This window comes from Candoia aspera, chromosome 1 (assembly GCF_035149785.1).
Source record: "Candoia aspera isolate rCanAsp1 chromosome 1, rCanAsp1.hap2, whole genome shotgun sequence".
Taxonomy (NCBI): domain Eukaryota; kingdom Metazoa; phylum Chordata; class Lepidosauria; order Squamata; family Boidae; genus Candoia; species Candoia aspera.
Window position 1 is genome coordinate 248,515,716 of NC_086153.1, and position 12,420 is coordinate 248,528,135.

Consider the following 12,420-nt stretch of genomic DNA (forward strand, 5'->3'; position numbering starts at 1 on the left):
AACCTGAGCCAAAGCATGCTTTCTTTCTCACTCTACAAGCAAGCAGGCAGTATTTAGAAGGCCCATGAACAAGTACTAATAGCAAGGAGGAGCAGCAGCAGGACCAGGAATCCCACAAACTGACATAGGGAACACCCTACTGGGTACATGGGTTTCAAAAGATAACACCGATCTGACTACTAAAGGATTCTAAAAATGCTTGATATACTGCCTCGGCAAATTTCACGTTACAGTAAAGAAAAGCAGTACAGTAGTCTCAAATGCCACTGAAGAAGCTTAAAACAGAAACATACTACGGAGAATTTGATAAAACCAAGGACTGTTTTTATAGTAGTATTCTTCCTAAGAATAATTTAGGATTATTATTTTACTTCCTAAGAATGGAATCCTAAAGGAAGGCATTTTTAACTCCAAAAATTAATTTTGTCACCTTTATCAAATGAACAGGCAATGAGTATGCAAAGTATGACAGCTGTTATAACAATAGAGGAGAATTACATGAAGCATGCTTCACAAAAGCTTAAAGCTTTTATCACCATCTGCAAAATGGGATCATGGGGGAAACCATTTCAATACTTCATTTATTTTCCAATGCATTCTGATTAAGAGGCAAGCAATGCTGATTTTGGAATTGTTTCCATTACAGTCTTTATTAATTAAAAATGATTCCAGTTTAAACTTATATGCTTGTTCAAAATGCTTGGAGAACCCTATGCTAGTTATGCAAAAATGCTCAGTTATCATAGGATAGAAATATACAACTTGACATCATAAAACTGATTAGGAAAAATGAAACTCTTTGAGATTTATTTATTTATTTCTCAAATTTCGCCACCACCCATCTCCCCCAAAGGAGGGACTCCGCACGATTTACAATAAAGCCCCCATCCCACTCTCACCAGAGATCATCCATGAGTGCGACCAATGCTGTTTCCATCCCATATCTGGGCCTGAAACCTGACTGAAAGGGGTCTAGATAATCCGCTTCATTCAGAATCCTCTGGAGTTGCAATGCCACCACTTTCTCAACCAACTTCCCTAAGAAGGGGAGGTGGGAGACTGAATGGAAATCTTCCAGCAGAGTAGGGTCCAGCGATGGTGTCCTGAGGAGGGGGTGCACCAGCGCCTCCTTAAAGGCAGCCGGGAACACCCTCTCTCCCAAGAATGCACTCACCATTGCCTGGACCCAACCACACGTCACCTCCCGAGCTGCCTTCACCAGCCAGGAGGGGCATGGATCTAATTGACAAGTGGTGGCATTTACAGTCCGGAGGACCCTGCCCACTTCCTTGGGCCCAACAGGATCAAACTGTTCCCAGATAACCGGGCAAGTACATTCCCCAGGCATCTCCACAGACCATGCCTCAAACTCAGAATCCAACTTAGAATGGATCTGAGCGATTTAATCCTGCAGATGCCCAGAAAACTCCTCTGCACAGCCCTGAAGGCAGGTCACTGGGCCCATCTTTCCCAAAAGGGATTGAGTGACCTTAAACAGGGCCACTGGGCGGCATTCTGCGGATGCAATAAGAGCAGAGAAATATTGATGTTTCGCCGCTCTTACCGCCACAAGATAGGCCTTAATAGTGGCTCTAGCTTGTGTTCGCTTGGGTTCAGTCCTTGTTTTCCTCCGGATTAAATAAGATCACGCTGTATACATGAAATAGTGCCTGGAAGAAGAATGAAATGTTTTTATATATACTTACATTTATAACATATACATTTTAATTTGTATTAGGCCAATGAAATAGTTCAGAGTATGCAGTAATTAAAAAATTAAATAATAGCACTTTATCACTAATATCTAAAATTATAATTCAATGAAATCTTTTTCAAAATTAAAAGCTAGAATTGAACAGCCTCCCAAATGCCACTAAAGCTTTTACTGACATATACACATACACACACTTGTATATAAAAGGAAAGTCATAGTGTGGTTTGTTGTTAAGTGCAATGTTTGAACCATGTGAGAGAGAGTGTACAGTGTTTTAAAAGATAGGTTTAAAGACAGTTGTTTTCCAGCTGCCTAATCTGAAAGGGATTCTTCCAAGTACACATCTCCCTCTTTATCTAGCTTTATTAACATGAAAACAGTACTGTAGTTACACAAGAATTCCAGCAAGTGAATTTTTCCTAATTTATAACCTGTATATTTATGTATACATTAAGGCAAGACTTTCTGAATATTTTCCTTGAAGCATAGTTCACCAGTTCCTTTCACTTATATAAAATAAGCCTTCAGCTGTGAATTATTTATGCAACTGTTCCTTAAATCTTAGCAGTCTGAGAACCAGTTACAGGTGTTCAGAATAATATTCTTGTTTACATTTTTAGCACATGTGTTTTGATATGCAAACACTGATGAAATAATATATGTTAACATTGCAAGAAAGATTAAATATAAATTGAGGTTTGGTCCATTAATAATACTGGTAGAATATATAACTAACAGATAAAATTAATAGCAATAGCCATTATAGAGGAATAAAGCCTGTTTTTGTATTTATTTTGAGACAGTACCTGGACTACTGTAAAAGAAAATATGGAAGATGACATAGACCTTAACCAAACCTGAGAGAGCATACAGGACTGAGCAAGAAGTAACTTTGGTGAACATGCTGAATGATTCTTTACTACATGACATCGTCATCATCATCATCATCATCATCATCATCATCATCATCATCATCATCCTGCCCTCTCTCTCTCTCTCTCTCTCTCTCTGTGGGTGAATATACCCAATACTCCTGCCTCCTATTTTCCCCACAACAACAACCCTATGAAGTAGATTGGGCTGGGAGAGAATGACTGGCTCAAAGTCACCCATATGGCTTTCATGCCTAAGGCGGGACTAGAACTCACAGTCTCCTGGTTTCTAGGCCAGCTCCTTAACAACTACACCAAACTGGCTCTCATGATCTAATGATCATGTTATGAAAAAGTCATACTAGAATTATCCATTTCTTTGCAGACATAATAAAAGTAGTCATGCTGGAATGATCAGGAAGACGTTGCATTCCAGACCAACACAATTGTGTTACAGATGGGCACAGAATGGCTGGAAGGACATGAGAAATTAGACCTGGTGATCAAAAGACAAAATGTTCATTCTGATCAATAAAGATATTATGGAATATTGTTATCTGAAGCTAATATTCCAGAGATACGAAGAAAACAATCTGTCCAGGCATCTCCCCAAAAGAGAGCAACATTGTAATGTCCAGATTTGGATTAATTGAAAATTACTGGTCAGAGTCCAATACATTATTCTTGGCAACCAGTTTGCATTTATGACCATTGCAGTGTCCTGTGGTCACATGGTTGCCATTTTCAACCTTCCCGGCCAGCTTCTGGCAAGCAAAATCAGTGGGGAACTGTGTGATTCTCTTAACAACCATGTGCTTCACTTAACCCCTGTGGTGATTTGCTTAACAACTGCCACAAAAAAGGTTGTAAAATTGGGTTGGATTCACTTAATGACAGCTTTGCATAGCAACCGAAATTCCAGTCTCAATTGTAGTCATTAAGTGAGGACTACCTGTAGTTGGCAGAGCCAGGTCTTGATGCTCTTCCTGAAGGCCATTATTGTTGTGAGTTGTGGTACATAAAATGGGCAGCCATAGGCCTTTTAAAATAAATAGATAGACAAATAAATAAATCAGAGTCCACTGGAGAGCCAGTTTAGAATAGTGGTTCATGTGCTGGCCTAGAAACCAGGAAACTATGAGTTCTAGGCCTCCCTTCGGCATGAATGCCAGCTGGGGGACTTTGGGCCAGTCGCTCTCTCTCAGCCCAACCCACCTCACAGGGTTCTTGTTGTGGGGAAAATAGAAGGCAGGAGGATTAGGTATGTTTGCTGCCTAGAGTGATCAAGATATATAAAAGGTGGTATATAAATCTAACCACCACCACAACATCTTAAAGCATGCATTGGAAAGAAATGGATGGATTTGGAGGTTACTTGAGTTTCACACTGACCAATGTTTCCTTGCTGGTCAAAAGATAGGGACAGAAAACCAGAGAAGGTATTGACCCATGTCAGATATATAAGAATTCTACCTCTTTTGAAAAGCCCTATTCCCAATACCTTTGTTTACCCATTGAGAAACAAGGGTAAGATGATTATTAAGACGTAATCACATACAGTATGTATGTGTGTACACACACACACACACACAAATAAAAACAGGCTATAAAATTCAGTTATAGTGCCAGAGAATCATCTACACTGGAAATAAAGCAATATAATCACATAATTACAACTTTTAAAGAAACTTCTCAGATTTGTGTTTCATTTGTGGGAAACAGATGAACAATACTGATCTTAAAAAAAAAATAGTATTATCTGATTGGGGACAATTAGAAAGTCTCAACTTCAAATCTCTCAAGAGAAAGTAAATGAACGTTTAGAATTAAATAATGATTTATAACAATGCCAGATCATACAAATGTAGTATTGCCATGCTTTCCTACAGACTAGACAAAGTATCCACAACAGCCTTCCCAAACATGGAACCTTTCAGATACTGTGTGTTAAATTAAACAGATAGTTCCCAGTCAGCATAACCAATAATCATGCTGACTCAAAATGATGAGATTTATAGTCCAATACATCTGAATGGTACCAGATTTGGGATTTCCAAAATAATTGGCAGAGAGGGAAATAGTTCTGTAAATTTATGCTAACAATATTTTTCATAGTCATTACAGTATTAAACCCAATCATGTAACATCAAATATATGCACTGTAGATAATTAGACTAGAATTAAAATATAAATTTAATTTTACATTTTCATTCTGCATTTGTGAGGTTAAATAAACTAGTATTTAAATAAAATTCTAATCTAAATATTTATTACAAAATTAAGTCAACTATACACAAATAGATAAAAACAGATTTGTAAAAATTTCTTGGAGAATTAAAGGAGTCATATATAATTTTTAAAAATCTTGATCTCCCCCTTGGGGTTATAAATACTGCCATGCACAAAATCATTGTGTCATGTCAGCCATAAACAAGACTCTCATACTGTACTGCAGCTCCAAAACAGCTTTAACTGAGTACAGCTGTTCTTACATCAGCTACACCATTCTTCACTGATATATCAGTTACCATATCACGTCTGTCTCAGTTGCCTCCAGAACAAAAGAGCTCTTTGGTGTTCAGAACATGGTATACAACACAAGGTTCTTCACAGAGAGAGAAAAAAATTAAATGATCTACAACAACATGCACAAATGCATTTTTCAAGTGCCATTACAATTCTAATCTCATTTTTTTCTTTGCAATGCTACCAAAATAAAAGGCCCTTCATATTATACAAGGGCTACCCCGTAGTCTTTAATATTACAGAGACACATTTTAACACTTGTACTGTACAGATCTACTCCTACCAGTAATCTACCCTTAAAAAAAGTGGAAAAGCTGACTCAATGGAGAATTGTGTCTGAACTTTATCAAGTTCTGATGAGATATTTAACAGAATAACAGGAGTTCTGATGAGATATTAGCTAAATTGCCAATATCTTCCATTACTGATTTTGGGAGGAATGAGCTCATATTTCATTACAGGAAAACACTGTCTTTTCCTCCAAAAGCAAACTGCATTTATAGAAGCTCCTCATGTACTACATTGAATGTAAGAAATGTATGTTCAAATAATTATGCTAAGAAATACTTCTAAACTGCACATTTTATATGGATATGCAATGGTTAAGTCCTTTTAAAATCTAGAACATCCATTTTTGCTGGAAGCAATCTGTGCTGCTATGTTTAAAATGATAAATTGTAAATTATTAATAGAAGTACCTGATCCTGAATCCTGGTTTACACTAAGAAATGAAATGTAGCTTTCAGCACAAGAAACATCGAAGAGGATTCATAACAACAAATAAAGTAGGAAGAGAAAAGCAATAAGCACCCAGACATATAAAAAAGAAAAAGGGAAATAAAAGCAAGTGACTTGCTCAACAAAAAGAAACATACAGCAATACTGTAGAAAGAAACCAAAAGGAAAAAAGCATAGAATTGGTACAGTAGTACCAGTGCTTCTGTGCAGCCACAAAGAAACTCTTGCCCAGAAAAACACAGTTCAGAGGTTTGGGAAGTCTAGAGGTGAGTCTCTATAAAATACAGTAAATGAGAACAGATGAGAAGCTGCCTAAGATCATGATCCGTTCACTAAACTGAAAGAGAAAGAAGGGAACTGAAGGAAAACTACTATAACAAGGGAATGCCATCTTCCTAATAAAAGGTTTCCAAAAGCTAAGCAACAGCATTCTGATTCAGATGAAGTTTCCAGAGCAAAATGTCCTTTTTCTTCTGTATATAGAAGTTAATTATTTCCTAGTATCTCATTCGTGATACCTTATATGCTTGTGGATAAGCCAAGAATTTTAGGTGCCAAAATACACCTCAAAAATGGGTTCGGCTTATCCACAGATGCGCTTATCCACGAGTATATATAGTAATATTTTTTAAAAGTACCTCTATACCCCATATATACTCACAGATAAGCCCATCCATGGATAAACTGACCCTCAAATTTTTAACCAAAATGCCATGAAAAATGGACAATCCATGGATAAGACAATTGTGAAAATTAAAACATACAAAAATTTCAAGGGTCGGCTTATCCATGGATGGCACATTTTTCATGGTATTTTGGTTAAAAATTTGAGGGTCAACTTATCTGTAGATGGACTTATACATGAATATATATGGTATATAAAGTTAAAGCATGTGACAAGGATACTCTTACTTAAAATCATGTTCTTGTGATGTTCATAGCTTTACCAAACAAAAATTTAATTACTTTTAAATGGTTTCTGAATTATTAAGATTATATTAGTGGTATAGAAGATGATGGAGATGGTGGTGGAATTACACTGCTATCTTTTTTATGGTTTACTGCAAAAACACTTATCTCACATCTTATTACTGTATTTTAAAAAAGAACAATTAAAATTAAATCCGTAAAGGAAAAATCAAATTAATCTAATGTTTTATAAAAATGTGTATCTCATGATTTGTTACATTGGAACCAACCACACAATGTGGAATTAAATTCTTTTAAAATTATTGATTGTAGACCACAATCTATAAATATTTTTCCCCATGAATATTATTATTATTCAATTTAGGTGCCCCCTGACTCCAGAATGACTCTGGACAAAGAGAATATATAGTATTATTATTCTGTTTTGGAAGCATAAAGATTGTTAAGGTCATATTTAGAATTATAATCCCATTTCTTTGATTAATGTGGATGCTAAGATGTTAACAGCTACTCTGACTAGAATCTACAGATCGTTCTTCTGATTATTATGTGTTCAACTCAGGATCCATCAAGGTTCTGATAATATTAGATTCTCAACTGATACCACTGTTGTAATTCAAATTAGATAGCTTCCAGCAACAACATGTCCTTAGATTGCAATAAAATGTGAAGGTTTGTTAGAGATTGCTGAAATAGCTCTCAATCTATTTCAGGTTTCTCCAAAGCTTTTTTTGCTCTGGATCAAAATGTATACTCAGTTCCTAAATCATATGTGATTAGTAATGATGATACTAGGGGCTGCATTAACAATTTAGGGCAGCCTTTCTCAACTTTTTGACCCTGGAGGAACCCTTGAAATATTTTTCAGGCCTCAGGGAACCCCTGCACATTCAGGCTCAAATATAGGCCAGAAGTTACAAAATTATTGTATTTGTTTCATGTGTAGGCCTGTATATATACACTAACAGTATCCTTAAACCAAAAATAAAGAATGAAACTTACCTCTTTAATGTGAAGTTGCCCAAATTTGAAATATTTTTTAAATAAATCATAATCTCCCAGGGAACCCCTAGTGACCTCTTGCAGAACCCTAGGGTTCCACGGAATGTTGGTTGAGAAACCCTGGTTTGGGGATATAAAATATTCCCTTGATCTATATTTTTCGGTAAGTCACAGGGATTAAGTAACAGTAAGTATATAATAAAAAGTTTGGTCTAGTGTTAAGATACTGGACTAGAGATGGGGAAACCTGAGTTCTTGTCCTCCCTTCACCCCAGAAGTCAGCTGGGTGATGTCAAACCAGTCACTCTTTCTCAACCCAACCTTCCAAAGAGGGTTGTTTTCCTGGGGAACAATGGGAGAAAGCAGGGATATGTATGCCACCTTTTGCCTCTGAACAAAAGCCAGAATATAAGTCTAACAAACCAATGAATAAAAACAACTGGCATCTGGGAAGGCACAGTATTTTATTACAACTTTGCAACAATAAATCTCCTTTAGCATTGTTAGTGGTCCCAGCAACAACTGACAATTTTCCCGCAGTCAAATTTAGTTATTCTGAAAACAGTAAGTTATGCTTAACCCCGAAAACAGCCATACCCGTCAGATTACTGTTAGTGTTTCAGAACTACTTTGTTTTATTTAGAAAGCTCTTTCCCCTCCTCCTTATCCTCCTCTTTCCATTGAAATGCCAATTCTTTACTTCAACAATAGCCACTTGCAGGATAAATTGTTTCAGTAGCACAAAGATCTTTCTACAGATAAAAATACGATCAGTAGAGGAAAACCTATACAATGCCCCCTCACTCCAGTAAGCGTATCTTTCAAGGAGCCTGAGATTTACTGTACAAGAATCTACTGAACAAAGCATGGATCTTGGAACAAATTTTAGCAGGAACCCACATAACTTTTAAATCTAAGAACAAAGCATAAAATGGGCAAATTGTTTTAATATTTACCACACATAAGTATAGTTTGCAAAAAGCATAAACACAAGGCAAATACACCCCGCCCATTTTCATTTTTTCCCTCACACTTCATGCTAAGCCAAAATTCAGTTTGCATGGCTGTGATACAGCATGTTATACAGACCTAACCAATTGTTGCTTATTCTAGAAATCATCAATAAATAAACCATGGGATACTGGTAATCCTTGAGTTACAACCACTCATTCAGCAACCATTCAAAATAACAACAACGAAGGGGACTTATGACCAGTCCACGAAGCTGCGGCCATCACAGCATCCCCGCGATCATGTGATCGTGATCTGGGTGCTTGGGTGCCCAGCTTGTGATTACGATGTTATAGCAAGTCGCAGTCATGTTATCTGCCATTTGTGACCTTCTCTGCCGGCTTCCCACAAGCACAGTCAATGGGGAATCTGGCAGGGAAGGTCACAAGTTGCTCCCAATGCTTTTTCTCCCAAGGAGATCCCAGATATCTCGTACTCCATAGCATCCCACCTCCCTGTGCTCCATAGCGGCCCCCGCCAGCCTGCCTGCACTCAGAAGTGCCTGCCTGTGGCACTCACCCCACCCGTGCATCTCCGTACACATACCCACGTTCCTTGCCTAGGACTCCCACTTCTTCCCGCTTAACGATCCACACAGTCCTGGAGTTACAACAGTAAAGCATGATGTCGCGCTTTACGACCACATCATTTAGCGATAGAAATTCCAGTCCCAATTGCCATTGTATCCTGAGGACTGTGTGTGAAATCAGTCAAAGACTCCTTCTCACAGTACAAGTACAGTATATTCTCACTATGCCCTACAACGCACTGAAAATGTTCACTCATGGTTGAATCAAGACCAGGAGATTTCTAAACACGGAATTCAGAAGGAAATGAAAAGCAGAAGGGATAGAAATACTCACTTTGTTTGACAATGTTCACTATAAGAACTGTTGGGCAATAAGACAGATGTTCCTATATTTAAGAATAATTGGCAATGAAATATTTATTATCTGACCCTAGTAATTATATTTAAAATTGGGGATAAGGGAGTCTTGGATAATACTTCACCGATCTGATAGACTGTAGAAAGTTTATGCCTTAACCATTTTCACAAAGATATCCCTGGATAAAATCGAACAGGTTAAAGTAATTAATCAGATTTTATAGGTACCATCTTATTTTTATGTTCGTTTAACCCCACATCTCCACCATAATGGTGCTAACAGGATGGACATATGACTGAGCATGCAATTTTTTAAATGCCTATTCAATGGAAAGTCCAAGAGGAAAGACAAAACATAAATACACTGAATAACCATTAGTACTTCAGTTTAAATAACTGTACAAAAACAAAATACGTTACTGTGTCCTTCTATTTCAGCTTACTGCTACCTTTTTATGAACAAAATGCAATGTTTCCAAGCGGCATAAAACTAGTATTTGCTTGTACTGACTTAGGGACAAATAAAAACAACTATTTTTTGACAAGACAGCAATACATTAGGCCACAGGGTTCCAGCAATACATTCTGTTTCTTCTCATTTTTTTTAGTTGGAGAGAGTGAAGACAGCATCTATATGTAGGAACAAAAACAAGCTAATTCAAACTTAAGCTAATTACTAGGTGAACCACTCTCTAGAAAGGTCTATTTATAAAAACTGAAGTGTCCAAGGTAATATATTCATAAAGATTTCAAAGGAATTGGGGCAATTGTTATGTACTATTTCTTGAGCGGATAAGGCTTCATGCAAATATTATATCCTCATATAAGCTCACATAAGGATACAATGACTTCAAAAGCAATTATATGGAGCACCGAAAACATGAAACGTATCATAAATTTTAATATAAATAATTAATGAAGTTACACAAATAATGACTGGTTATTTTCACATTATGTTGGTCCTTTCTCACTCTCCATGAATTCCAATTAATATCTGAAGACAATTCAGTGTACTAGCTTCAACAATCAGAAGTTTCAAGAGTCTATTGGAGCATGAGATTTGGATCCCCCATTTGGAAAATACTAAGTAATCCAGGCATGCACACTGATGTCTTTATGGTCCAGGATTTTTGTTCTCCTAAATGAAAAAAATATCTTGTATATTAAATAAGAATACTTTAGAATAATCAATTAACATAAAGGAACTTAGATGTTAACAGTCTTATTCCATATAATACTCCAGAAATAACTGTTATTAAAGTGCTTCATAAGTACGAACAAACAATGAAGAAGGCATATTGGGATTCATTTCAGAAATTCTGGGTGATTTGAAGTAAGTTAGCAATGATATCCAACTTCAGATAGGTCTAACAATCATCAATAATGAAATGCTCCCATAATCTACTGCTGAAAATAAGGTTGTTATAACCAGGAATGAATGATTATGTTTAGGATTATAAACTCCACTCAGTTTTATAAGTAGTAAAGACTTACTTAAACTGTTTCTGAATAAATTACTTGACTTAGAACTCTTTACATTTATTTATGTATTTAACAGTGCTCATAACCCACCCCAATGCTGAAGAACTCTGGGTGGCTATCACCAACCAGCACTTTAAATTGGACCCAGGAGCCCAGTGATAATCCACACAGTAATTTTAATATATTCTACATTGGCAGGTTGTCCCACCAAAAATCTAGCTGCTAAATTTTGTGCCAGCAGTAGCTTCCATGTTCTCTACAATGGCAGCCCCATGTTGAACATGTTGCAGTATTTAATCAGGTGTGAGATACTATGGTCAGAGCATCCTGATCCAGGTAGGGTGGTAAATGGCATACTACCTCAATATATTGGGTAAATATTGTATGGCTGTGCTCTTTTAACAAGCTACATTATGGTTTGTTTAATTAAATACTTTATTAAATAATATATGTTTGTACCACATGCTAATCTGAAAACAAGCAGATCACATCTAAGTTTAGCATGATGCTGCTTGGTGGATCTTGTGGTAATAAAAAAGAAAAGATTCTACAAGCCCACCATTTTAATATGGAACAGATTATTAAAGGCAGTACCAATGCTTATTTTATATAAAGTTGATCACATTATAATGGAAAGTTATATACTCCCAATCCTGTAAATATACTTCATTTTAAACAATGTAATATGATTATACAAAGTAATTAAATCCTGGAAGTACTTCACACATAACAGTAATTATTATGCTAGCTCAGAAAATATTATGGTTGTGTACTGAACCCATTTAACAACAATATAGTGTGATTCTCTCAAGAGGAAGATTAGTTTATCCATCCATACATAGATATGGGAAGAAGATAGAAGAGAAGGAAAAATATTTGCAGGTGCCCCAAAAGCCGTAACAGATTTTGCAATAATACTTCTGCAATTATTTTCCTAACGGCCACTGCCAAGTTTCATTTTTCTTCTTCCCCTTCTGCTTACAACTTAACCATTTTTTTAAGGATTTGTGTAAGGCTAATATGGTTAATACCAGCCTCCATAGGGATCTGTGGTGCTCAAAAATACATGAACCAAAGGCTGTTAATCTGAAAATAGGAAAGGATTTGAAAACTGGAAAAACCACGAAAACTGTTTCCTGTATTTTCCCCCCACACCAGCCTGCCCCAAAATTAAAATTATGCGACTGTGGAGACTGACACAATCTGATCCTAAAAGCTGCCTCTGCCTTCCAAAGTATCAGCAAGAAGCAACACATTAT

General features: G+C 36.6%; 1 protein-coding gene across 7 annotated transcripts in view; it reads right to left on the reverse strand.

Moving 5' to 3' along the window:
• Positions 1-12,420, reverse strand: part of DENND5A (DENN domain containing 5A) — a 68,176-nt gene that overhangs the window by 54,808 nt on the left and 948 nt on the right. The gene's annotated exons all lie outside the window — the stretch shown is intronic.